Genomic DNA, 26,565 nt, shown 5'->3' on the forward strand with positions numbered 1-26,565 from the left:
TTTGTTCATATTTTTGCCCCGCCCCCTTTGCAATAACCACAAAAAAATGGGGTGATTGACGCCCTTAGTTCGTGCTTACCTGAGAGCAAATGCTAATATTCTATTAGAGGCTTAATCAGGAGGCCTGGGAGGCTCCCCGGAGCGCTTCGGGGGGGGAGGTACGCGGGGGGTGGGGGGGGTGCCAGATGTCACCACGCCAGAAAAACAGCTCGCCTGCCAGAAAAAAAAAAAGAGAGAAAAAAATTTGTCAACCTTTTGCACACTTTGAAGGATCTACACGAGGATTAAGAAGGAGTTTGCGGCCTAAGGAAGTCGTTACAAGCGCTTTGCATGCTGGGACATTTATTTGGGGACACCTGACGAGATGTTAGTTGATTTTTTTTTTGGGAGGCGGAGTCCAGATTTTAGTGCAAATTCGCCACTCGGGAACACATTTTTTTTAGCGTGGAAAAAAATGTCGATTTTTCACACAAAAAAATGAATTTCTAGAAAAATGAGTTTTAAGGGGAAATTGGTGATTGATTGGTCTGTGCTATTAAAGTTATTTACTGTACATATGTATTTTGTAGAATGGAATTTGCCTTTTATTTTGATTAACGGAGAACCAAAAAATAGTTATTGGGTGAAATGTTACTTTGTGGATTTGTGGAAATACAAGAATATTTAAGGCCTGGAAAGTGCATATATGTGTTTATATATAACATACACATTAGCATATTATTTAGTATTTGGCATAGAAAAAGAGATCAAATTGCAGTTTTCATTAAGAATTGAAAAAACAAAAAAATGGTGCTGTAAAATATGAATGCAATCTCACACAATACATTGTTAGGCTAATTATAATTAAAAAAAAACACGTAACACCAGTTAGAAAAGAAATCAAATGTAAACCTAAAATCAAATCAAACATATTTAGATTTTTTTCCCTATTACCAATCCCAAATGTATATACTAACCCTAAAAAAAATGTAACTTTTACAAATCCAATGCCATTTTTTTTCTTTAAACCTGTTTAACACAACCTAAAACAAGAGAACAAACATTTACACCCACTTTTAACTAAAAACTGAGCATTCCATGGCAATCTGACAAAACATTTCACCTTTAAAAGGTCAATCCTGAAATATTTAAACTCAATACCCACAATGCATCGTCAAAACACTTAAAAAAACCTCCCACATAATTAAAATTTTTTGATATGTCATCTTCCTAATAGACACATTGAGTGATTTGATGGAGAAAGAGATAGCCGTCAATGAAAAGACGCTTCTGGTCCTCCCTAAACGATCCATTGGCTTATTAATACGCTAGCTAATAAGGGGGGAATTATTCAATTACACAAGAAATTATGAAAAGAAGATCATTATGAAGCGCCACTTAAGGAGTCATTAGCGACAAAGCTTAATTACTGCTGGTCAGGGAGGGTTTAGGAGTGTGTGTGTGTGTGTGTGTTAAGTGTGTGTGTGTGTGTTAAGTGTGTGTTGAGTGTGTGTGTGTCTCATCGGGACGGCAAATTAACAATGATGACAAGCGGCACGCTTTCTGCTTTGGCGGTCGTCTGACGAATGGGAAACGCCGGAATACACATTTTCAAAGATGGAAGGAAATGGGCTATTTTGCTGAAAAAAAAATGCTAGCATACCAAATTCTTCAAAAGAAAGGAACTAAGGGATCCAAGTGGCATACCTGTCAACCTCTGCCGATAACTGCCCTTATAAATGATTATGATTCCCCTTACAAACCCCCCAAAAAACCTTACAAACACCGTACGACGAGTCGTACGGTGTTTGTAAGGTTTTTTGGGGGGTTTGTAAGGGGAATCATAATCATTTATAAGGGCAGTTATCGGCAGAGGTTGACAGGTATGAAGTGGGGTTTTCAAAATGATAGTATTCTGAAAAAAATGAATAAAGGAAAGGAAAAAGTAGTGGTGTTGTATTTTGTTAAAAAAAAAAGAAGAAACTGATGATGTTGTATGAATTTAGAAAAGAAATCAATTTGCCGGATGTTAGCGAAAAGGTAGAGATTTTCAAAATAAGGGCTGAAGTTGCACTTATCTAAAATGGAAAAAGATGTTTTTTTTTTTTTTTAAAGAAAGATAATCCCATGGATATCTGGGAAATTAATGATAGTGTTGTAATTTTGTAAAATAAGTTTTTATGGTCGTGCATGTTACTGAAAACTGAAGATTAATTTTCTGGGGTAAAAATTGCCAAAAAAAGAGGAAATGGATGTTTTACAAATTTTCTTTAAAAAATTGGATGCAAAATAATATATGATATAGCAATCTAGTAAAAATCCTTCTATAGCAGTGCACTTTTCAGAAAAAAAGACAATATATTATTGGTGTAATAAATGCCAAATTGAAGAAAATTCATTGGTGTTTTAAATATGTTCTTAACAAAAGAAGATAATCCGATGTACACTTGCTGAATAAATGATAGAATAGTAATATTGTAGATAGTTTCTATAGCTGTGCACGTTTCAGAAAAATTATATAATGTAACAATTGTCAAACAGAAGAAAATAACATGATGCGTTGTTAAAAAATATGTTCTTAACAAAACATGATTACACGTAAACCTAATAAACAAATTGTGCTGTAGAAATCTAGTAAAATTATTTAGTCCTAAAGAAGTGGTGTTATTATTATCCAGCAAACAATAATTTTACTTATCTCATTTCATAAATTATTAACAAACATTTTTTTTTAGAATTTCAAGACAAGCGCAGGCCCCTCCCCCTCCCGCAATTTGACCAGCACGCATGCGCACGTCACGCAAACGCAACCGACTTAACGTACAACAGGAAATAAAAACCCAGCCGTTTTTCCCTCGGTCATAATTACGCCTTATTTTTTTTAAAATTGTATTTGTACTATTTCTACCACAACATCACCCCTCCTTCAAACACACACACACACACACACACACACACACACACACACACACACACACACGCACACACACACACACACTCTCTCGCAGGGGCTAGTGATGAAATTTTAATGAAGTGAGGGACTGCCTTGGGGAGGCACGAGTGGAATATTTTAACTGTACATTTACGCCAAGTGTCCTCCTTTCAAACGGAGGCGAAGAAGAAAAGAGCCGTCGCAGGAATTAGACGTAGCCCAAAAAAAAAATATCAAGCTGATTTGTCATCGCGAACACGTGGCCTCCACGCTCGTTGTTAGCATTTTCTAGTAAAATATTAATAACCGCCTAAATATTAATGTATCAGTTAGTGTGTTAAGTGTTTACCCCTCCTCACCAAACACACACAAACACAAACACACACACACACACACACACACACACACACACCGCTATAGCGGAAGTAAACGAACGGGCCTCCAAATACCTTTAATTCCGCCCCATTCCCGTTTTATTTTCAAACGTGATTTCTTGATATTAGAAATTATTTATCTGCCGCAGATTTCGAAATGGCGTTTGACAGCGGAGAAAGAAAAGTGTGTAATTAATTATTAATATTAATTTCGATTGGGAAATCCCCCCCAAACATTTTTCAAAAACAATCGTCGCGTGTGACCACCTGCTCGCGCAGGCGCAGACGAGTCCTGACTCGTCGACATTAAAAATGAATGAGTTCGATGCTTTTAAAGACATGAAAGAAAGGAGGATTTCCCAAATTTAAAAAAGCAGGATAAACTGAATAACATTATTACTACTACTACTTCACATATTATAATTATTAAATTGTGTGAAACGGAATGAATATACCCTAGTATAGTAATAAATAAAATAGCCCGAGGGCGAGATTAGACGGTTTATAAAACCAGTGACGTCACTATTAACACGTGATCGCGAAAATAATGACAACGTGACGTGTACATTTTTTGGCTCTATTGAGGAAATTTGATATTTTCATGTAAAAATAATTTCCGCCGTAATTAAGGCCTCTTTTTAAAAATGCAATAAAACAAGACATTTTAAGAAAAACATCAGTGTATATATATTTTTTTCTTTGTGCTATTTTTTTTTAATGCAACAAACGCCATTTTGAATGTCTTAATTTATTTTAAAAAATGTATTTTGAATAACGGTTGTGATCGCAATATTCTAATTATGTAATTTGATGTGAAAACAACTTGATTGACAGTCACTGCACAAAATTTACAATTCATTCATTTTCACTTATGCTCAAAATTTGAAATGCTAACTTTAAAAAAAGACATTTAGGTGACAAAACTTGCACACTGTAACCCCCAAAAACCCACTTATTAATATAATTATAATAATGAACTCATTGATGGACATCTATCAATGTCAATAGCAGGCAGGTAGACAATTTTTGTGTCACTTCTTTGTCATTTTAGGGTACTTACGGTAAATTTTGTCTCAATTCCTATTATTTTTAAGCGACTTTCTTGTCCGTTTGTCAATTTCTGCTGCACTTGATCACACGACTCACAAACTTCCATTTTTTTTGGACCTCTTGTCCCCCTCTAAAAAAAATCTGTACGGCAAAATAACCCAAACGGGCCATATCGGACCCCCTAGCGGACCAGTTTATGGCCCGAGGGTCCGCACATTTGACACCCCTGATTCCAGTAAAAATAGGCCTCACGCTGAATGTTCAATGTTCTATTGCGGCTCAATTAATCATCAGTGAGTGAGTGGGTGAGTGAGTGAGTGAGTGAGTGAGAGGGTGAGTAAAAGGGTGAGTGAAAGGGTGAGTGGCGCTCTCTCTGCTTTTCACACAAGCGAGTGTGTGCGCACACACCCAGTTTATCCAGAGCGGGATCATTTACATAAAGTCCTTAAGGCAAATAACTGTTGGGGGCTCTAATTTATATCTGATGGAAAATTAGCCGTCATTATGCGCGCCATTAGCCGTGTCTTTAATGTGCTTCTAAGTGCCATTTGTCAAGCGGCTTGTTAATATCCTTCAAGTCTTTAAAGTTGAGAGCTCATTAAAAAAGGCTGCGGCGCTCCCTTCCCAGCGTCATTTCAGGGGGGGGGGGGGGGGGGGGTGTTAAGTATTTTGCCATGGAGAGAGAGGACAATGTCTTCTAAAGTTGTTGTTTAACTTTGGGGGTGCACGAGGTTACCAGGTTGGAGAAAATGACTCAATATTGGGCTTAAAAATGGAGGTAAACACAGTTAGGGGAATATTTCAAGAAGGTTAGCGCAAATGAAGTGTCACGTTGGGTGCAAAGTTAAAGTGGATTGGATGATATAGGCATTTTGGATAATAAATAGTCAAATATGCAAATAAAACAAGGTGAGAAAAAGGTTGACGTTTGCAGGTATGGGGAAGAAAAAATGGGCCTGAAATCCATTTTTGCTTTAAAATTCTAGCAAAGAAATCAACTCGCTATAAGAAGTTCCTAAAATTAAATTAAATTAACTTGATAAAGGCATTTTGGACAGTAAATAGTCAAATATGCAAATAAAACAAGGTGAGAAAAGGTTGACGTTTGCAGGTATGGGGAAGAAAAATGGTCCTGAAATCCATTTTTGCTTTAAAATTCTAGCAAAGAAATCAACTTGCTGTAAGAAGTTCCTAAAATTAAATTTCGGCAATTTTCGGCAAAACCATGTGCACCAAAAATGAGCAAAAATGAGATTACAGTGAAATATTTGGGCCTAAACGTTATTAAATACAATAGAGGTTAAGGCCAACTAACAGATTTGGTCTTTGGAATGGGGTCCCCCACCCCCCCCAAAAGTTTTCGACCCCCAAAATAGTCTAATCAAAGAGAAACTATTTAAAACCAAAGCAAAATCCAACCTTTGTTTCACTCTAGCAAATTTCTGATGACGTAGTTGCTGATTTCATGTCACTAAAAGCCGGAAAAGTCAAATTTTTGGTTCGACGCGATCATTCAGAACACAATTTAATACTAAGGGGTCAAAAGGTCAAAAACTACAGCATTTTTCAGATGATCTACATTTATTTTTAGTATTTTTAAGGTATTCTATTCCAATTTTTGTGCCAGGACAGCGTCCTCGGCCCCCTCGACTCGATCCCGCCCTCCCCGCCTCGATTCCCCCACGTGCCCCTCCCCCTCGCCTCCGTGTAACGGCTTCCTCCGGGCCAAAGCAATAAAGGCAGTAATTAGAATGCTAAAGACAGATGTAAATAAAGAGAATGAGACAGTGGTGAGGGATGGGGCGCCGAGGTCACACACCCTCCACGTTTTATTCTCCAAAAAGAAGAAAAATAAATCATTACTCTAGAATGCTCGGCAGTTCCACTCATTGGCAGCTACTGACGGCGATAGATGTCCAATCTATTTTGACGAAGGGAGGGCGGGTTAGGTTTGCTTTAAGGATTTGACTTTCATGGCCTTCAATGGAAGACGATGAGTTCAAGAGTTTGGTTCACGCTGTAAAAAGTCGAGTCGGCCAGTAGCAGAAGCAGCAAAGCGACCCCAGAACGTCACAGATTTTAATTTGGGTTGTTACAGATTTTTATTTGGTGGTTATTTTCAGATTTCCTATTAGAGCCAAAGATTTATATTGAAACATATATTTTACACCAATCATTTTTATTATAATAATAAACGTAAGATTGGATTTTTGTATTCTTCTTTTATATTGACTGTTCATTTGATCTATTATTATTGACATATTTATTAATTTTCACCCCTTTTTTTCATCTTGTCATTTTTATTTTTAATTCTAATGTATTTGTTTTGATTAATCATTTTGTTTTGCAAGTAATTATGATGTATTCATCCATTTTTTTAAATTATTTAAAATTACCACCATTATTTTTTGTTAGAAAAAAAGATAATATTCTCAATGTGGAAAAAGACGCAAGTTTGTGTATGAGTATGTCACATGAAATATCATCCATACTCTTGAGATTACACGCGCAGCGGGAGCGGTTTGAGGGAGGGGGTGGGGGGATCTGGGGCTAATTAAAATATTAGCACGATTAAAAATACATCACTGAAGAGCGCGCGGTCACATTTAACGAGGCGGGACGTTCGTAAACGACAAGTTAAACGGCGTACATCCTCGGCGAGGAATCGCAATGCACTGATAGTTTTTTTTCCCCGCTGCAAAATATGCCATTTTGGTGAAAACTGACTTTTTGGATGATTCCTTAAGAACAGAATAACAAAAGTACATTTTTTTAAACACTTTTTTAGGTCAATTCTCCAAGATTTTTGATCAATTTGTATTAATTTGGGTCATTTTTACTTAAAAATAGTATATATATATATGTTTTTTTTGCCAAATTGGGATCTGAGATCACAATTTTTCAAGTGTGTGTCGCTAAAACAGGGGTGTCCAAACTTTTTTGTCGACTTGAAATTCTTACAGGATCCCAATTTGGCAAAAAAACATATATATACTATTTCAGTATACTATTTCAATCATCCAAACAGGCCATTTTCACCAAAATGGCCTTTTTGGATGATTCCTTAAGAACAGAATAACAAAAGTACATTTTTATAAACTCTTCTTTAGGTCATTTCTCCAAATTTTTGATCAATTTGTATTAATTTGGGTCATTTTTACTTAAAAATAGTATATATATATATATATGTGTTTTTTTTTGCCAAATTGGGATCCTCTAAGAATTTCAAGTCGACAAAAAAGTTTAGACACCCCTACTTTAGCGACACACACTTGATGGGCCACGGTCCAAGCGACTAAGCTACATTATTCACGAGGTTGGAGTGGATGTCTTTGGGCTGCGAACCACCTGCTGGCTTTTATTAGCTAATTAATGGTGATTTATCAGCGCCGCTAAATTGAGCGCAGACGCTTTGCCTTCAGGTGTGCGTGAACGGCACGTGAATTCTGAACGCGGGGGTCAAGGAAGGGGCTTTGACAGGCATTTGCTCAGGAAAAAAATGCTTTTCAGTATCGCCAAAAGGGTTCACCACCAACAACAACAAAAACCTATAAGAGGGATTTGACTATACAGTGCACCTCTACTTACAAATGTCTCTACATACAAATTATTCAAGTTACAAAACGCCTCAATGGGAACATTTTGTTTCAGAATACAAAATAAATCAAAGTCAGCAACTCCCAAATCTCAAAAACCGAACGTAAATACACTTTATTTTGAAATTGCCACGACGCCATGAGCCTACGCTATACTCATCTTGTTAGCATTAAGCTAACAGGTATTACAAAATGTGATGTATCCTTGGTATTTTACTGCTAACGATGCGTAAATTACTTTATGTATGTTTATTCTTTTAGTTTAGAGTACAGGTGTCAAAGAGGCGGCCGGGGGCCAGATCTGGCCCGCCACATCATTTTGTGCGGCCCGGGAAAGTAAATGATGAGTGCCGACTTTCTGTTTTAGGATCAAATTAAAATGAAGAGTATAGATGTATATTAAATTTCCTGATTTTCCCCTGTTTAAATCAATAATTGTCATTTTTTTAATCCATTTTTTCTGTGTTTTTAGTTCTAAAATCATTTTGTAAAATATAAAAATATATTTAAAAAAGCTAAAATAAACATTGTTTTAGATCTATAAAAAAATGGAATATTCAGGGATTTTGATCCAAGGTTTTTAATCCATTTAAAAAAAAAATCTAAATATTATATCTAAAATGGTCCGGCCCACGTGAAACCGAGTTGACGTTAAAGCGGCCCGCGAACCAACCCGAGTCTGACACCGTTTGTTTAGAGCAACTGGAATACGATACGTGCTTCTAAACACAGGTGAGTCCCGGCGGGCGAAAATGTCAGCGCGGTGTCACTGAAGCGTTTCGGCGAAACCGGAAGCGGGTTAAGACGCCTTTGCGCGATCGTCTCATCCCGGCGCGATGAAGGATTCAAAACGGCGGCATCACACGGCGCCTCCGGCGAGGCGTGCCTTGAAAGGAGGTACCGGCGCGTAAGGAAACGCGTTTGCTCAGCGGGAACGGGATGCGGCGGAGACGCAAAATGAATGAACAAGTGTTCAAAAGCCTCCCAAAACACATTTTTTAAACAACAATAATAATAATAATAATAATAATAAACTAACCTTTATTTTATGAAACACTTATCCTCCTCAAAAAGGGTCGCGGGGTTGCTGGAGCCTATCCCAACTAACTATGGGCACTAGGGCGGGGGGGTACCCAGAATTGGCGGCCAGCCAATCAGAGGGCACAACCAATCAGAGCTAGGGTTAGCCAATTTAGTGTGTTCAACCAGCTAGCCTAGCATGCATTTTTTTGGGATGTGGGAGGAAAACGGACTACTTGGAGATGCAAAATCTAAACAGGAGGACCGACCCGGGATCGAACCCTCGACCCCAGAACTGTGAGCCCAACGCGCTAACCACTAAATCGCCTGGCTGCCCAATATACATTTTATTTGTGATTTTAAGATTTAAAAAAAAGCGATATATCCGCTTTTTTAGTCTTTACATTAAAAAAAAAGACTTTACTTTTAAAAAATGGGTTTAAAATTTTAACAAGAAACAAAGTAGCTCTGTCGGGCCACACGGAATGAGGCGGCGGGTCAGATTTGGCCACCGGGCCGCCAGTTTGACACCGGTGGATGACGTCAACGGTCACGTGGCGGCTAACCGCCGCTTCAATTATTCCGATGGCGCAATTTCAACAATAACGGAATTTGTTTTTGAAATTTTGATTCTCATTTAATTAATATGTCAACCAAGGGTGTCAGACTGGGGTTGGTTCGCGGGCCGCTTTAACGTCAACTTGATTTCACGTGGGCCAGACCATTTTAGATATAATATTTACATTTTTTTTAATAAATAGATTAAAAGAACTGGATTAAAATCCCTGAATATTCAGTTTTTTTATAGATCTAAAACAATGTTTATTTGAGCTTTTAAAATACATTTTTCATTTATCATTTATTAAAATGATTTTTGAACTAAAAACGCAGAAAAAATGCTTAAAAATGACAATTATTGATTTAAAAGGGGGAAAATCAGGAAATTTAATATACATCTATACCAAGGGTGTCAAACTCGGGTTGGTTTGCGGGCCACTTTAACGTCAACTTGATTTCACGTGGGCCGGACCATTTTAGATATGATATTTAGATTTTTTAAAAATAAATGGATTAAAAGAACTGGATTAAAAGCATTGAATATTCATTTTTTAATAGACCTAAAACAATGTTTATTTTAGCTTTTTTTAAATATATTTTTATATTTTACAAAATGATTTTTGAACTAAAAACGCAGAAAAAATGCTTAAAAATGACAATTATTCATTTAAAAGGGGGTAAATCAGGAAATTTAATATACATCTATATTCTTCATTTTAATTTGATCCTAAAACAGAAAGTCGGCACTCATCATTTACTTTCCCGGGCCACACAAAATGATGCAGCGGGCCAGATTTGGCCCTCGGGCCACCACTTTGACACATGTGATTGTAAACGCTATCCTATCGCAACGTCATATTTTTTTAAATGACCAAAATAGTCACTTGCCTTAGAAAGGAATCAGGATTTTTTTTTAAAAAGTAAATAAACGGCAGCGTCCACGCCATCATTTCATTTGATGACCATGGGAAAAGCTCCGGGGGCGCCGGCTGAATTAATGTTGTAATTCTTTATCAAGACCAGACGCGGTATTACCTTGAAGCGGAGAGATTCGCCTTGCCTTGCCTTGCCTTGCCGGACGGACGGACGGACGGACGCCGCTTTTATGCAAAACGCTTGGCGGGCCCTGCTTATTTTAATGATGGTCCTAATTTGTTGGCTCACTCTGAATTATTCATCTCTTTTATATTCAAGCCGTTATTACGTGTCATATATCTACGGGAGAGGAAAGGGGGATTGAAAAGGAGCCGCCGCTGGACCAAAGACAGAGAAAAAAAGAATTTAAAAATCAAATAAATACTTTTGAATATTAATAATGAGCGGAATATTTGCCCTGACACCTGCTCGGATGTGACTTTGGACACGTGTTGTAAAAATGTTGATGTTAGGAGGGATGCGAGGACCGTGTTTGGCGGAATATAAGGCGCACATTGGTGTATAAGGTGTATTTTTTTAATCACATTTTACATTTATCATTTCAAAATGCAAAAACAAATAGTAGATGTTAAAGTTGAAGTAAAATAGTGTTGCAGTTAAAGTTAATTAAGTCGCAGAAGGGGCCAAATTATGAAAAAAGTGGGATTTAAAAAAATAAAAATTAGTTAACATTTTGAACTATTATGAACACGTTAAAGTGGCTGCAGTATTTTCTGGACTATAAGTTGCATTTTTGTATAGTTTGTCTAGGCCAGCAACAAATGCTCAAGTGCGACTTGTTTTTATTTATTTTATTTTTTTGTTCTCTCTGACCACCGACTGCCTATTTAGCCTGTTTTTTTTTCTTTTTTTTATTATTGTTACTATGACGCATGTTCTTTGTTTCTGATATAATTAAAAAATGCAACTTATATTCCGACTTATAAAAAAAATAAAAAATTCTCTCCATTTTGTATTCTTTGTCTCAGGGGCGACTTATAGTCCATGAAGTACGAAACATTTTTTAAAATTATTTCTTAAAGCTGAATATTTGCTGTTAGCTTGTTAACTCCCAGCCATCCCATCCCTTTGGACGGCGACCATTCAAACGCATTGTGAAAAATAAAAAAATAAAAATACTCAATGCCATCCCCCCTATTTCCAAGATCATCCGATGACGTGAACGCCGCACTTATTTCGCCGTTTCGGCCAGGCCGCCCCGCAAAAACGACCGTCTCGCGTCCGCCAATCGAACCATCAGTCAGGGGCCCCCCTTCCTCCCTCCCTCGCCCCCCACCCCGGGCCACGAGGTGCGAACATCAACCTCGGCGGCGCCGGGCTAAGTGATGTAGCGCTGGCGAGGGCAAACAAAGCCTTGTTTGCGCGGTGCGAAGACTAAGATTGCACGGCTAGTGGCGCCGGTCGGAGGCGTTATGGCGCCATATTTGTGTTTGTCCAATAAAAGAGGCGTGCCGGCTCGCCATTCAATTAATGTTGCGGCGCAATCTATTCATTGGACGAAGCCGCTGGGACCGTATTGATTGCGCGGGGTCAGACGTGGAAGCGAGTGAGCGAGCGAGCGAGCGAGAAAGAGAGAGAGAAAGAAAAGTGAGGTGCCTAATGGAGTGAAATAAAGGAGGCGGCAAAAGCTTGTAATGAAGGTTCAACTCCTAAAAGGCAAAAAAAATGGCTGTAAAAGATGCCATTTTGACACTTTTTTTTCACCCTAAAGGACACGTGTGTGCAAACCTGAGGTTTGTGGGGGGTGCCGGAGCCTATCCCAGCTAAGTTTGGGCAAAAGGGCGGGGCAGACCTTGAATGGGTGGGCAGCCAATGGCAAGGCACGAGGAGACAAAGGGCGACTAGTCATAGCGACTGTTGGTTTATTTTAGTGTGCATGTTTTGGAGATGTGGGAGGAAAATGGAGTACCTGGAGAAAAGCCACACAGGCCAGGGGAGAAGATGCAAATTCGGTACAGGAAGGAACGCACCAGGGATTGAGCCCTCGAGCTTAAAGCGGTGAGGCGGACGTGCGAACCACTTTTCACTGATTCATATACATACGCAAGGAAATGCGACGCAGAAAATGAATGAATAAATCCTTATTAGATATTTTCATCAAAGATTAAAAACAAAAAAATCTAAGATTCTAAATTTAGATATTTTTAGGGAAATTTTGAAGTGTTTTCCAAAAAATGTGATTTTGTATTTTCTAAATTCTAAATTTGGATATTTTTTAGGGAAATTTTGAAATTTGTTTTCCAAGAAATGCAATTTTCTATTTTCTAAATTTAGATATTTTTAGGGACATTTTGAAATGTGTTTTCCAAAAAATGCAATTTTCTATTTTCTAAATGTCGATATTTTTAGAGACATTTTGAAATTAGTTTTCCAAAAAATGCAATTTTAATATTTTCTAAATTCTAAATTAATATTTGATATTTTATTTCTTTTATATTCAATTTTTTTGCAAAATGGTCGGCAAGTAGACTCATTCTAATGAACTAAAAATCTAAATTCAGATATTTTTAGGGAAATTTTGAAATCATTTTTTCAAAAAATGCAATTTTCTATTTTCTAAATTCTAAATTAATATTATATATTTTATTTCTTTTATATTCAAATTTTCTGGAAAATGGTCGGTAAGTAGACACATTCTAATGAACTTTAAAAAAAAAAAAAAATCAATCAATCAATTTTTACATCACCGCAGACCCTCAAAATTTACAACTATCTCGACGCTATCGCTACGCGCTAACTCCACATCACCTCCCCAAATTTCCCCCTGATTTCCAGCCTTCACTTCCGTCCATCCCTTTTCCTTCTTTCTGGAGCTCGGTCGCCATCAAAGCCCGGCTCGCCCCGTCAATCATCCCGTCGAGCATTAAAGGGGGCGAGTGGCACCTCTCCCATCTCGGCTAATGACTTGTAGCCGCGACCCGCTCATTGGCGAGACCTCTCGGGTGGCTTTTCCTCCTCCCCCCTCGGCCCGAGCGGCCCAGATGATGAAAAGCAGGAGATAAAATCAACTGACACTTGCTACTCGTGGCGAGGAGCACTCGAGCAGGAGCTGACACTCTGTGCACAACACCCCCCCCCCACCCTCGCGCACACACCCACATTTTGCTTCTTCCTACTACTCATCCATTGCTAGAATACCTTCACAATCTTAAGATTTGATTGTAGTACCTGATACAGCAAAGCAGCCCCAGCGCTAACGTTTCACGGGGATGTCTAGACGGCGTAATTTTGCACGTGAGTCGATTTTGTCGATTTTGCCGATTCTTAATAATAAGAAAAACAAGAAATATTGAGGGGAAAAATAGGACATCCAAATCCAATTTTGAGATTTCATTGTAGTACCTGATACAGCAAAGCGACCCCAGCGCTAACGTTTCCCGGGGATGTCCCACTTGGGCGTCATTTTGCACGCGAATCAAGTCGATTTTGCCGATTCTTAATAATAAGAAAAACAAGAAATGTATTGAGGGGAAAAAATAGGACATCGAAATCCAATTTTGAGATTTCATTGTAGTACCTGATATAGCAAAGCAGCCCCAGCGCTAAAGTTTCATGGGGATGTCCCACTTGGGCGTCATTTTGTATGCGAATCGAGTCAATTTAGCGGATTCTTAATAAGAAAAACAAGAAATGTATTGAGGGGAAAAAAATAGGACATCCAAATCCAATTTTGTTTTTTATCACCCCGAATTTTAACAAAACTATGCAACCATATATGAGCAATATTAGCAAAAATCACTTTTTTTTGGACTACTACATGTTTGGATTAGTTTAAAGAAATGCCTTACAAAGGGGTTGACTTGCCCAAATTGTGGAAAAAGGAGACAAAAGCCATGTTTCTCGAGCGACAATTTTGAAGGAAAGAAAAAAGAAATAAAAAAAAAAACAGCGGCCAGCGGTGACTTCTAGAAGTGTTTCGGATCACTGAGCATGTCACTTCCGCTCGAGGCGCAATATTCAGGTCAGCGACGTCATTCACCAACGCCGCAAAAACCCATCGCCATGTCACTGTACCGCACTGTGCTTTCACTTCACAAGTTGCAACAATGACGCTTTTCGTACGTATTAAACATCGTGTTTTTCATGCTAAAATAGGAGAAAATGGACCAAAATAAATCTTTTTTTGTCTTTCAAAAGTGAGAAAACAAATCTATCTCCTCCCTTCAGGAGCTCCAATCGATTTAATTGATGATTGTCAAAACGACGCAGTGGATGAGTGGTTCGCGCATCCGCCTTGCAGTTCCATGCTCGAGGGTTCAACCCCAGGTCGGTCCTCACTATTTAGAGTTTGCATGTTCTCCCTGGGCTTGCTTGGTTTTTCTAAGGGTACTCCCAGTTTCCTCCCACAACCCCAAAACATCCATGCTAGGCTAACTGTATGCTAACTTGTTCCTCGCTACGAATGATTGGTTGTTTGTCTACTCGTGCCCTGTGATTGGTTGGCCACCGATTCAGGGAATCCCCCACCTGGGGCCCGTAGTTAACTGGGATAGGCTCTGTCACCCCCTGCCAACCTTATGCAAAGCCACAGGTGTCAAAGTGGCGGCCTGGGGGCCAAATCTGGCCCGGGAAAGTAAATCATGAGTGCCGACTTTCTGTTTTAGGATCAAATTAAAATGAAGAGTATAGATGGATATTACATTTCCTGATTTTCCCCCTTTTAAATCAATCATTGTCATTTTTTAATCCATTTTTTCTTTGTGTTTTTAGTTCAAAAATCATTTTGTAAAATCTTAAAATATATCAAAAAAGCTAAAATAAACATTGTTTTAGATCTATAAAAAACGGAATATTCAGGGCTTTTAATCCAGTTCTTTTAATCCATTTATAACAAAAAAATATCTAAATATTATATCTAAAATGGTCCGGCTCACGTGAAATGGCGTTGACGTTAAAGCGGCCCGCGAACCAACCCGAGTCTGACACCCTTGTGATAAGCGGTACAGAAAATAATTGAATGTCCAAAAGAAAACAACCCCCCAATAAAAAAAAAAACAAATAAAATCATCCAATCGGTAGCCACAAAAGAATCTCCCCTCCTATGCAGACGAGCGATTATTAAATATGAATGTTGTTTGGGTGCTGCCTCGGCGCGCCAACCCGTGTAAGCGGATGTCTCGCTAACGCCGAGCCTCCCGGCGGCGCCGAAGACAAACAGCGCTCGTAACCTCGCCCCCGAAAGAAAAGGAAAAAAAGGGAAATTCCGGCGAGCGCGTCCGACGCGGTTTTGATAGAGTTATTACGCGCGTTTGTGCGCCTGAATCCATTACCCCGGCGGGGGGATTCTGCCGGGACGTCTGGCAACCCGGGTGTCACGGGTCGGGCCAATTGCGCCAGCCGCTGTGTGCTTTTCATTACTAAACTCCAAACTTGTGTTCTCTGTTGACTCTGGTGGCGATTAAGGCGTTATTATTTCGGGAAATGAAATTCTACACGCCGCTTTTTTGCAGGACGGACGGACGGAGCCATGTTTCCTTATGAGCGAGACTGAAACGTGATTTTTTTTTGCTTATCCCCCCTGAGAGAATCTTTTTTTTCATGGCCCGACACGAGCCAAAACAACATTTTGATTGATATTGTGTTTGCGGAACTAATAAAGTGATGTGGGGTATTTTTCGGACTATAAGGTGCACGCGGGTCGCTTTGAGGGGATTTAAAAAAATGTTTTATTTGATTAAGTTAAAGTAATAATAGTAAAATGGACAAGAATAGGCTAAATGGGGATCGGTTAACATAAGAGTTTTCAGATAACTAAAAATAAATAAATAAATAAAAACAGGCGGTTGCACCATAAGTCGCATTTAAGTATTAAATATGGTATTCACCCATTAAAATTCAATTTGGGAAGCTGCAATTTGACTGAAATGAACGTCAATAGTGATGTAATATTTTGAATGACATTGCGTTTGTAAAGTGATGTGACGTGTCTTCCGGACTATAAGTCGCACGCGGGTTGCGTTGAAGGGATTTTTTTTAAATTTCATTAGAAAGCGAGACAAAGCATACGTTAAAGTAACAATAGGAAAAATGGACGACAAAAGGCTAAATAGGGATCGCTGAACTTAAGAGTTTTTCAGAGAACTAAAAAAAAATTAATAACAGGCTGCCGCACCACAAGTCGAATTTAAGTATTAAATATGATATTCATCCATTAAGGTTCAATTTGGGGAGCTGCCATTTGACTGAAATGAACGTCAATAGCAGTTTAGCATTTTGATTGATATTGTGTTTGCGGAACTAAGTGTTGTGGCGTATTTTTCGGACTATAAGGCGCACGCAGGTCGCGTTGGTGATTTTTTTTTTATTAGAAACCGAGACGAAGCATACGTTAACGTAACAATAGTAAAATGGACAACAACAGGCTGAATAGAGGTCGGTTAACATAAGTTTTTCAGAGAACAATAGCCTAAAAAAAATATTAATAAATAACAACAGGCTGCCGCACCATAAGTCGCATTTAAGTATTAAATATGGTATTCACCCATTAAAATTCAATTTGGGAAGCTGCCATTTGACTGAAATGAACGCCAATAGCGATGTAACACTTTGATTGACATTGCGTTTGCGGAACTAATAAGTGATGTGGTGTATCTATCGGACTATAAGTCGCACGTGGGTCGCGTTGAGGGAATTTTTTAAGACTACAGCGAGCAAGTCATTTGAAGATTGGCGCCTAATTCTCAGTATTATATTATAAGTTAAATTTCAGAATTTTGACTTTGAAGTCCACCATTCATTTGCTGCCGTCTCTCCCCGTCCATTTCAAACCAATTCATGTGAAATAAAGTTGACTCCTTTCATTTTTTAATCTTTTCCTTTTAACGCCGGTACGAAAGAAAGAAGCAAATGTCACAGAATTATCCTGATTTCCACGGTACGTACCCCCTCGCAGGATTCTCGGGGGGGACCGGCCTCCCCTGACAACTGTCCAATTATGTATATGACAGCGGGCCTTACTGTTTGCCCTACCCGTAATCAATAAAGGATGCGCCTGAGCGCACACAGATTTTGGCGCACGCCAAAGCATGAAAATCACTGGCGAGGAAAGCCGGCGAGGAAGTGACAGGTGGAAGTAAGAAATGAAATGAAAAAAAAAAATGCTTTCATGAATAAATGTAAACACAGTCCAAAGCAATTACTGTGGCCGGTCACCTCCTTTAAGGTGTCTTTTAATGAAAAGACGGCGCTTACTGGGGCGTTTAATTGTATCTTGATACACACGCGCTACAGCTTGTTGAACGGGGGGAGGAAAATAAAAATAAAATAAAATAAAAAAGCAGCGCAGGTGGGAAATGAAATGGGCTTGAAAGACAGTGTTTGGGTTATTGATCCTTACGCGGATTGGACAGATTTCAAAATGACGTTTTGATCCGCTTTTAACGTAAGAATATGACCTGGAAGCTTGTCAAAATGTATTTTTATTTGTAGGGGGTGATGGTTGTCCAAGTTATTTGATCTGGGAAGGACGGTTAAGTTATGTGGCATTGATAGATATCTATATGTGTGTGTATATCTATATCAATGAGTATATATATATATATATATATAGATTTATGTGTATATCTATAGCAATGTGTATATCTATATCTATGTGTAAAGCTGTGTATATCTGTGTATACCTATATCTATGTGTATATCTATATTTATGTGTAAATGAATGTGTATATCTGTGTATACCTATATCTATGTGTATATCTATATTTATGTGTAAATGTATGTATATATCTGTGTATACCTATATCAATGTGTATATTGATATCTATTTTGTGTAAATACATGTGTGTATATCTGTGTATACCTATATCTATCTATATTTATGTGTATATCTGTGTATACTTATATCTATATCAATTTGTATATCTATATTTATGTGTATATCTATTTCTATATCTATGTGTATATCTATATTTATGTGTAAATCTATGTGTATATCTATATCTATATTTATGTGTAAATCTATGTGTATATCTATATCAATGTGTATATCTGGGTATATCTATACCTGTATCTGTGTATATCTGTATCTTATCTATGTGTAAATCTATGTGTAAATCTATGTGTATATCTGTGTATATCTATACCTGTATCTGTGTATATCTGTATCTTATCTATGTGTAAATCTGTGTGTAAATCTATGTGTAAATCTACATCTATATCTATAACAATGTGTATATCTATATCTATGTGTAAAGCTATGTGTATGTCTGTGTATATCTATATCTGTGTATATCTATATTTATGTGTAAATGTATGTGTATATCTGTATATACCTATATCTATATCAATGTGTATATCTATATCTGTGTATACCTATATCTATGTGTATATCTATATCTGTGTATATCTATATCTATTTGTATATCTATATTTATGTGTAAATCTATATCAATGTGTATATCTATATCAATGTGTATATCTATATCTATGTGTATATATGGATATATCTATACCTATATCTGTGTATATCTATATTTATGTGTAAATTATATCTGTGTATACGTATATGTATGTGTATATCTCTATCTATATTTGTGTAAATCTGTGTATATCTGTCTATACCTATATCAATGTGTATATCTATATTTATGTGTAAATCTGTGTATACCTATATCTATATAGTATTATATACTGAATTATGTTTTGTTTTTGTGTACATGGCGGCCATTTTAAATTCAGCGATCATTTTTCATTGCAATATTTCCAGAAAAATAAAAGACGGATATTCCCCACCTATCCTTCACATATACTCGCCGTTCACCATATATATATATATATATATATATATATATATATATATATATATATATATATATATATATATATATATATATATTTCTATGTCATTTGATTTTTTTTTTTTAACAAAGGCCATCGTCTCCTCGTTTCCTTTTCTTTGTCCTCCACGTTAAAAATCACATCCTAATTAAGCCAAATGCCAGATACGACGACCCCCCCGATACCCCCCCAGACTAAGCTCTCTAATGATCCACCCGTGCCAGCGTCTTTATTATCCTATCCGACTCGCCGGTCCGCGTGCCGTCCGAGGGATCGTAAATCACCCGCCGCGGTAATGGCGCAGATTAGCGCGCTATCAAAAAGCTTTCTTCATGCACGAGGCGCTAAAATCCCGCCGGGGCCTAAGTGTTTTCCAGGCGGCGAGCAGCGAGCGCCCGCTCGCCTGTCAGCCGCCATTTAGGCCCGGCGTGATTAACGCCCGGCCCGGTCACCGACGGGCGGGCCCGGCCGTCACGTCGGTCGGCCGGCGTTTGGCCGCGGCGGATGAGAGGCGCTTTGATTTCCTCTTCCTGTTTAGGAAGAGAAGCCTCCACCTCGCGCTACTCTACTTCCCTCCCCCAGCTGGCGCCGCCTGCTATTGTGACCCATGAATTATTGATTAACCCGGGTAATAGAAAAGATAGAAGTGTAGCGTGCTTTTGACCTGCCTCTTCTGCAGTGGATCAGTGGGAACGCCGGTGTATTATGCATGCAGATGAGGACGTCGAGAGCGCGCGGGAGAAATTCAGACGCCGTCGGGTAACGTGGCTAAACCGGGTGGACGGACGAAGACGGAAAACTACTCGACAGTTTTTGGGTTTATCTTTGATTTTTTTTTTTTACTTTCTTCTGTTCTTGAAAGAAAAATATTTCTAGGCACTTGTTGCTAGGCAGACTATGACACAAAATGCAATTAACGAGTTGGAAAATGACAATAAATATTGCGCGTGCTGGAGAAATTCAGACGCCGTTGGGTAACGTGGCTAAACTAGTCGGAGGGACGAATACGAAAAACTATTCTACAGTTTTTGGGTTCATCTTTGATTTTTTTGGGGGATTTTTTTTAATTTCCATTCTTGAGTCTGTTCTACAGTCACTTGTTGCTAGGCAGACTACGGCACAAAATGTCTGTCAGCAATAGCAATGAATGAGTTGGAAAACCACAATAAAGATTGCACGCGCTGGGGAAATTCAGACGCCGTGGGTAACGTGGCTAGCTAAACCGGGTGGACGGACGAATACGAAAAACTACTTTACAGTTTTTGGGTTTATCTTTGATTTTTTTTTTTACTTCCTTGAAGGAAAAAACATTTCTACAGTCACTTGTTGCTAGGCAGACTACGACACAAAATGTCAAAACAACAATAGCAATTAACAAGTAGGAAAACGACAATAAAGATTGCGCGCGCTGGAGAAATTTAGACCCCGAATACGAAAAACTACTCTACAGATTTTGGGTTTATCTTTGATATATCTATATTTTTAGTTTTTGTCTTCTTGAAAGAAAAAAAAAACATTTCCACAGTCACTTGTTGCTAAGCAGACTACGACACAAAATGTCAAAACAACAATAAAGATTGCGCGCGCTGGGGAAATTCAGACGCCGTCGGGTAACGTGGCTAGCTAAACCGGGTGGACGGACGAATCCGAAAAACTACTTTAGAGAAAACTACTTTACAGTTTTGGGGTTTATCTTTGATTTTTTTTTTTTTACTTTCTTGAAAGAAAAACATTTCTAAAGTCACTTGTTGCTAGGCAGACTACGACCCAAAATGTCCACCAGCAATAGCAATGAACGAGTTGGAAAACGACAATAAAGATTGCGCGCTGGAGAAATTCAGACGCCAAATACGAAAAACTACTCTACAGTTTTGGGTTTATCTTTGATTATTATTATTTTTATTAACTTTCTCGAAAGAAAAACATTTCTACAGTCACTTGTTGCTAGGCAGACTACGACCCAAAAGTCCGCCAACAATAGCAACTAACAAGTTAAAAAACGTCAATAAAAATTGTAGCTCACTTTCAACATTGAATTCAAATCAATTTCAGAAATTGCAATGTTCGATAGGGTTGAAGTCAGGGGATGTCAATTTTTCCTTCCTAGCGCCCGCCCACTGAAACCGTGATTTCTTCAGCCCGTTGGACACCCCCCGCGAGCGGCATTACGGCCCCCCCCCTTTTCCTCTACGTGTTAAGCCGGAGGAAATTGCATCAATATTTCATAGCGGGGCCGCGGCGTTTGGACGGGCGAAGCGATAAACAGTCGGCCATTAATAATGCAGCGCGGTGACACTGACCTTATTTTGCGCCTTCCAACCTGCCGCGGCTGATATTTGAGGATGTGCGCCGCCCTCCGACGCTCTCCAGTACACACAAGAGGCGGAGCTCTTTTGTTCAAAGTCTGCGAAGACGAGAGGAGGGGAGTGAGGTAAACAACAGCCAGGTAAAAAAAAAAACCACGCAAAGTTCCTGTTTGACAGAGGTTACACGGCATTAACCGAGCCGGGAGCATATCTTCATTTTTCACAGAAATGACGGCCGACAAGCGGCGCTGACAGGCGAGCGCACGCGCCAAACCAGGCGAAACGGCTTTGACGGGGGAACGGGGGGAAAAAAATATAGTCGGCGAGGCGCTAGCTAGACTTTGGGGACGCGCCTGAGGAAATAGAAACACCTGCTCGGGGTTGGGTTCAAAGTTCAAGGCATCAAAAGATGAGCAGCCGCGGAGGAGAATTCGTGATTTGAAAAGAGAATTGGTAGATTTGGGGGTTTGTATCAACTTAGGTGGCGCTGCGCTAAAGGGAATTTCATACTAGCAATATTGATCTCTATATAAGGCGCATCAGATTGGTCTTTAAGTTGCGCCTTATAGTGCGGAAAATACATGGAAATGATTAGAAGGGGTTATCATTAAATTCAATGCTTTTACTGTCATTGTACAAGTATGATGTGATTTAAAGCTTCACAAAATGTGCACAAATAAAAACAACAAACAGACAAATAATCAATAAATAATAGCAATAAATAGTTATCTTAAAAAAATCTATTAATTAGTAGCTAACAAAATAAATTAATCGGGAAGTGCACAAATAACAACAAATAGATACATGATCATTAAATAATAATAATAGTAATAAATAAATAAATAATTTTTAAAATCAATAAATAGTTTTAAAATCAATAAATAATTTTTAAAATCAATAAATAATTTTTAAAATCAATAAATATTTTTTAAAATCAATGAATAATTTTAAAAATCAATAAATAATTTTTAAAATCAATAAATAATTTTTTAAATCAATAAATAAGTAATACAGTTATATGTAGTGGCATAATAAGTTGTCAACAACATAAGTAGGAAAGTGCAAAAATAACAACAAGCAAAAAAAACGAACAGATAAATAATAATGAGTAAATAAAGTAGTAGTCAACATAGACACATGATCCAAGATGGCGGCGCACACGTTTGCAGCGGCTCTTTGCTCTCCAGTTTGGTGTTTTGATTTGATTTGATTGATAAGTAGTCAATATGAATAAATGGTCCGTTGCAAAAGTGACTAAAGTGGTTAGCATCTTAGGGAATTTTAGTGCAGTACAAGCTTAGTCTTGATCATAAAAATGAGAAATAAAAGTGGGAAGAAGAAGAAAATGGACAAAAGTCACCGCGAAAGACGGCATTATTTTTGAAGACAGATGAAAAGTCAGAGGATGCGGCAGGAGGCCAACCGAGAGATGGATGGATGGATGGATGGATGGATGGCGGTGGGTGGGTTGGTGTGTGTGGGGGGGGGAGTCGGGGTACGCAAGGTGAGGAAAGAGGGGTGGGGTGGGGGACCCGGGAGATGTTTGCGGCTGCTTGACAGCCAGCTAGATTGTATTTGACGTGAAGCCCGCAGATGAAAGGAGAGCGGACAGCTGGCCCAGTGCACTCGCGTCGCTCCGACGCTCACCTCGCCGTCCTCCCTCCCGGGCCCCGCCTCCTGCCTCCCTCGCCTCCCCCGCCTTCCGAATCCGAGCCCCCCCCCCCAACGCCAAACCCAGCCTCGCTCGTCTCGCCTCGTCGCCGCCTTGTTTGGTCAATACGGAAGCATTTATTAGCGGCCGTTACACGCGACCTCCCTGTTGCATTAATTATGAATTGAAGATGGGAGAGCGACGTCGGCGAGAAGTGGATTTGGCCGGATGCCATTGACGGCGAGGAGGGGCAAATGCCTTTCAAATGGGAGAGTTGGCAGGGTTGATCAAAAAAAAAAATTGGTTTATTTAAGAAAATTCAATTAAATTGACTGATATTTCATCTTTCATTTCATTTATGAAAAAAAGGTTAATATTTGTTTGTTTTTTTGTGAAATAATGTCAACATTTATTTTAAAAAATGGGACAAAAAAAGACTTGGATTTTACAAGAAAAAAGAAAAAGTTAAAATTGTTAAACCATGTATGTATAATTATTCACAATTGTATTTGTATAGTTGTTATGGATTCAATGTTACTTTTAGAATTAGATTTGATTACAATTAAGCAGTGAATTAAGTTGTAAAATTTAGACCGATTTTTTAAATGTATTAGAATTTTTGAAATTATTTTTCTTTACAAAAAGGAGCTTTTAAAATAAAGGCCAAAAGGTGATTAGACATTATTTGTTGTACAGTCTTGATGAGCTTAATTTTTGTATTATAGAAAAGGTTATCACACTTTTCCAATATAAGTTAAACATTCCTGTCAACCCTCCCAGCAAGAGTGGATTGGACATTTCTCACGATCAACGGCAGACAACGAGTAACTTAAAAACACAAAAATACTTTGCACAAAGCCAATCTTTTTACCCGATGAGTGATCACGTGATCGTCATTTTCTTGCAATTAATCCGAACTCATCGCATTTAAATCGTGTCTCATGACGTCACGTGCATATTTCCAAGAACGGGCAAAAAAGCAAAAAGGACAACTTGTTTCTTTTTTTTAGTCCCCCCCCCAAAAAAAAAAAAAAATCTGGAAGTACGCTAGCTAGTTGATGGTGTCGCTCGCTCGCTCGCCTTCGCCGCCGCTTAATTACCGCGCGGCCTCATGAATATTTCAGGCATATGCTTTCCCACTTTGTCATTGGAGTTGGGAACTAAGAGAAACAAGTTCATATGCATATTAATAAGGGGGAGGGAGGAAGAGGAGGGAGTTCGGGGGAGGAAGGGGGAGGGAGGGAGGGTGACAGCAGGAGGAAATGGCACTGCTTCCCCGGCAGCTGCTCTTTTTAGATCCCCCCTTAGAGGGAAGTGCCCGAGGAGGGCCCCCGCCACAAAGGGGATAAAGGAGATGAGGGCTCTTGATGGAAAAGAGGCAAACAACCACTGGGACCGACCGTAGCAGACCCCCCCCAACCCCCGCCGCACTTAGCCCGGCCTCCGAGGAGTCGCGGAAGGGGCCCTCCCTCATTAGCGTTTCCTGGCTAAAGCCCGACTAACGGGCCACGCTAATGACGCGAGGAAGAGTGCGGCGGTCGGGGCCCGCCGTCGCCGTGGATTGGGCAGGGATTGAAAATGCCGTTATTTAGTGTCATGTTTGAGGGAGAACTATATAATGGGAGCAAAAAGTTGAAAATGATGGAAGTGGTTTGGATTGCTATTGCATTTATGACCTATTTATTTATGTCTAAAATGTCTGTGTCTGTATTCTCACACTCTTGCTACTGTGACAGTGAAATTTGAATAAAGTTTTCTAATCTAATCTGTATATGCGGTCACCACTAGCTAAACAAATCAGCTATTTGTTGTTTTTTAATAACCTTTATTTAAAACTAAAAACTATGAATAGAAATTAAAATGTATCAAAAATATATTTATTTTTTCAAAAAGTTATTATGATAATGCCGTTTTTAGTGAATACATTTTTTTACAAATATTTAGGAAAAATAAAACTTAAGATTAAAAAGAAAATATTTACAGTTTATCTTTTTAGTTCAAATTTAATATCATTTTTTCCCTTTTGTTTTTTTTAATCTTAAAATCTATTTAAAAATATATTTTTTAAAGATTATTTTAAAGATATGTACTTCAATTAAATGCAAGAATATAAGTAAAAACATAATAGATATTGTATAAAAAAATAGTACAGATTTTCACATAATGAATTAATATTTTATTTTTAAAATTATGTATTTTTATAATTAATCAAAATTTAAAATGACATCTCCTAATCTAGATGTTAATGACTAAAAGAAAAAAATAATACAATGACCCAAATCGAATTTTGTTTATGTAAAAAAAAATAATAATATTTTTTCTGCTGAAAATTGAAACAATCTTGTATTTTTCCAATTTCTTCCATCATTTTTGCTTTCAAGAGCCCTGACTAAGGCCTCTTCAAAATGGCTGATGGGGCACTTCTGGCTTTGATCACGTGCATAATGAAGACACGGAGGGGATTGTGGGGGGCACTAAACAAGTATCTAATTGAATTCATGGGCCTTTAAAAGGCAGCACTTAGCCGCCAGTGGCGCGGAATCATATGCTTTATTTAACGCGCGTAAACAAAGGGCATTAGCCGCCATTGTGGATGTTTAATGAAGTGGCCGGGCCGCCGTCGTCCTTCTCATTCAGGGACGTCCTTTTGCCGACCCCACCCACCCGTGCAAATAAACGCCTCCTTTTGGAGTGCCCCATCCGAGGGTTCAAGCCCCGTGATAATTAGTTTGACCTCCGCCTCCCGCCGCTGCTCGTTTGCCTAAATCATCTCTTTAAAATATGACTTTAAAAAAAAAAAAGTGAGAGGGAAAGTTTGCTGATGGAGTCGCCTTTGCCGGGGCCGTATTTTCCGGACTATAAGTTACACTTTTTTTAAATTTTTTTTATAATTTGGCTGGGCAACAATTCAAGTGTGACAGTTTTTTTGTGACCACTGTTAAGTATTGTATTGCTTTTATGAATTTGAATTTTATTTTATTTATTCATTTAGTTTATTTATTTAATTTGTTTATTTAATTTATGTATTCAATTTATTTATCAAATTTATTTATATTATTTATCTATTTAATTTATTTATTACATTTATTGATTGATTTATTTAATTTCTTTATTAAATGTCCTTTATTATTTATTTTATTATTTTTTTGTATTTTATTATTTATTTTATTAATTTTTTGTATTTTATTATTTATTTCATTTTATGTTATCAATTTTTTATTTTATTTTATTGTATCTATTTTTTATTTTATTTTATCAATTTTTTTAATTTTATTTTTCATTCGATTATTTTTTGTTTTATTTCACTCCATTTTATTCCTTTACTCTTATTTTGGGCTACACTTATCTGAAAAACTCTTGTTAACCGACACCAAATCAACCCATTTTT

The 26,565-nt window shown here is 38.1% G+C and overlaps 1 protein-coding gene across 11 annotated transcripts in view; it reads right to left on the minus strand.

Annotated features, from left to right (window-relative positions):
* Positions 1-26,565, minus strand: part of LOC144077528 (uncharacterized) — a 178,492-nt gene that overhangs the window by 102,552 nt on the left and 49,375 nt on the right. For all 11 annotated transcript variants that reach the window (XR_013301033.1, XR_013301035.1, XR_013301034.1 and 8 more), the window contains 2 exons: positions 21,521-21,624; positions 80-213 (listed from right to left, as the gene is read on the minus strand). The gene's annotated coding sequence lies outside the window, so the exon portion shown is untranslated. The remainder of the gene's footprint in view (positions 1-79; positions 214-21,520; positions 21,625-26,565) is intronic.

Source organism: Stigmatopora argus, chromosome 7, assembly GCF_051989625.1.
Source record: "Stigmatopora argus isolate UIUO_Sarg chromosome 7, RoL_Sarg_1.0, whole genome shotgun sequence".
NCBI lineage: Eukaryota > Metazoa > Chordata > Actinopteri > Syngnathiformes > Syngnathidae > Stigmatopora > Stigmatopora argus.